Genomic DNA, 2773 nt, shown 5'->3' on the forward strand with positions numbered 1-2773 from the left:
TGAAGTGAGGCTGGATAAGGTCCAGGGTGCATTAACTAACTTCTCTCTCCAAAGAGAACTTCCAAAGAACTGTCCTTGGGAGCATTTTATTCCATTTGAAAAAGAAATTCCCAGAGACTGGTGCCTTCCCAACTGGATAAGAGGGCTCCTAGGATATTCAAGACCCTCGCTGATCTGGTTAGGTCTCCCACTTCTGGCCATCACTATACATTTAGGAGGAGAGAAAGAGAAGCTGGAAAGACTGTCTCAATCGCACTCCTCTCTGATGCTTGCAAAGGAAAGAAAATCTACAGGATGTAATTGCTCTTGAAAATCAGATTTACTCTAGCAAATGGCAAATTAGGAGTTTGGGGAGGCAAAGACCAATGAGTGAAATATTACAATAGCCCTGGGGGAAAATAAGGAGCTCTGGTGGCATAGAGTCTAAGGCATTTGACTGCTAACCAGAAAGCTAGTGGTTCAAACCCACCAGCCACTCCTTGGAAGGAAGAGTGGGCAATCTACTTCTGTAGAGATACTGCCTTGAAAACCCAAGGAGGGATTACTATGAGTTGGAACTGACTCAAAGGCAGTGAGTTTGTGTTTTTTTGTTTGTTTTTTCTTTTGGAGGAAAATAGGATTACTTACTGCCTGCCTAGGCCACACTGTCCCAGGGCTATTACACTGTTGTTCTCAGATGGAGTGGTTTGCTCCTTTTAGGATAAGGGTTGAAAAGGTTTCCCACACCCACACCCCCTACCGCCATTCCTCTGATTCCAGAAGTATTTTTTCCCAAAACATCTTAGAGTCAAGTCATCTATCCTATAACTTTTCTAGGAAAGGAGAATCTGCAATGTGCTAGGTTGGGAAGGTCATCTTTTCATCTAATTCAACGTTTCTGAGAAAGCAGAAAGAAGGGACACTTGAAGGGAATTGGTAGGGAGCTCTGGTGGTGGCATAATCCCTAAGGCATTTGACTGCTAATCAGAAGCCCGGAGGTTCAAACCCACCAGCCACTCCTCAGAAGGAAGACTGGGCAGAGATACCACCTCAGAAACCCAAGGAAGGGTCACAATGAGTTTGGTTTGGTTTTTGGTTTGGTGGCTTCTTCTCTATTTGGTATTAGCAAAATTACCTCTGCTGTTGTGTTAGTGTCCCCTTTGGAAATAACAACCCCTGAGAGTCTGGTTTGCATGCTGAGCCTCACTTGCTGTGGAAAGAAGTTGGATAGACTAAAAGAAGCAGAGATTCCACCAATGGTCAGTGTCCCTGTGGAGATAAACTGGGTACTCAGGGATCAGTGAGGTGCCAGGCACTTAAAGGTCCTGATCCTGTCCTTCCTAAGTGATAATTCCAATGGATCTCCCCCAGAGAAAGGGTAGAGAGGGGTGACACTATAGCTTATACTTGGAGAACAGGACCCTTAACACAATCCTGGTCTGTGCCATTAGGACTAGGTATAGGGGTGAATGACTTGAGCTTTGTGGTCTTGAGAGAGAAGACTGTAGATCATGCCATCCCTCTGTTCCAGAGTTCCAGTACCATCTCATTCACCTTTCATGGGGAAATGAGGATGTGGTACATTTCTTCCTGGAGCTGTGGTCAATGCAGTGAAAAGGATCTTGCCACTTTTCCCGAGGCCCTCAGACAACTGAACAGAATTTAGAAAAGTCTTCAGTGATTGAGCCACGCAGTTCTTGGAGATCTACTTCTCTTCTAAAGAAGTACTTACTTTGCCTCTGAAGTACTTACTTTGCCACTTTCCAGCCAACTTCACTGCTAGTGACTGGTGCTTACCACTGTGTTGGTCCCTGTCCTCAGGTTCCAGTTTCCCCACTGCCCTACAAGCCCTCAGGACAAGGAATTAACAGAGTATTCGTAGTGTTAATTGGTGGTTTGAAAATAAGGAAGGCTGTGCAGTAATTTTTTTCAGTGGAGAGCACGTTTCTGACCTTACCCACCTTCCTTCCCTTTGGCTTTACAATTAAAAGCTCTGGATCCACGCTCCCCACCCACCCCCCTACACACACACACACCAATCCCAATCTCTCTTCTGACACAAAAGTATCTCTGCAGGAGGCAAACACTGCCGCGGAGACCAGTGCGGAAACCTCTTTGGTGGATGTGTGCTAAGGAGGGAGTGGCTAGGGTCTTCCCCAGGACTCTGCCTAAGGTCAGCCCAGAATTGCAAGGGTTAACGTGGGATCGCGTAAAGGAAAGGGGAAAAACTTAAGAGTTGACACTTAAAGGGCGGGAGGGGGGTTGAGAGGGATGGCGGGGGAGCCCGCGGGTCTCGCTAACTCCTGAATGGTTTTACATTTCGTCCAAAATTTTTTTCCTCCTCTCTTGCTCCCTCTTTTCAGTTTCTGTCTGATCCCAGGGGAGGGGAAACGGGAATAGTGAGAGATCAAAAATAAACCTCTTATGTCAAAGCCGGGAAGGAAGTATAAATACGGAGGGCTCAGCAGCCCACTCGGCGCTTCCCGGGCTGGGGAGGAGGCGAGAGGCGGCCAGCGGTGAAGGGGCGGAGGAGACGCACGCGGCCCGGGAGCAGCTGCTCGCGCTCAGCACCCAGCTCTCGGCGGGAAGAGGCTGGGCCCGGCTGCCGAGGGGCCACCGTGGGGAGCCGCCAACGCCGTGGCGTGCAGTGTTGCCGAGCCCCGCGGTCCAAGCAAGACAGTGCGTTTTATTGATGTTGCTTTTCCTGGAGAGCGCTGAGTGCGCGCTCCCAGCCGCCAGCACCTGCAGATCGCCGGAGAATCTTCTCTGCGCCCCACGCCACCCCGAAGTCCCC

This window comes from Orycteropus afer, unplaced genomic scaffold, assembly GCF_000298275.1.
Source record: "Orycteropus afer afer isolate SDZICR_OR568_19922 unplaced genomic scaffold, OryAfe1.0 scaffold00493, whole genome shotgun sequence".
Taxonomy (NCBI): domain Eukaryota; kingdom Metazoa; phylum Chordata; class Mammalia; order Tubulidentata; family Orycteropodidae; genus Orycteropus; species Orycteropus afer.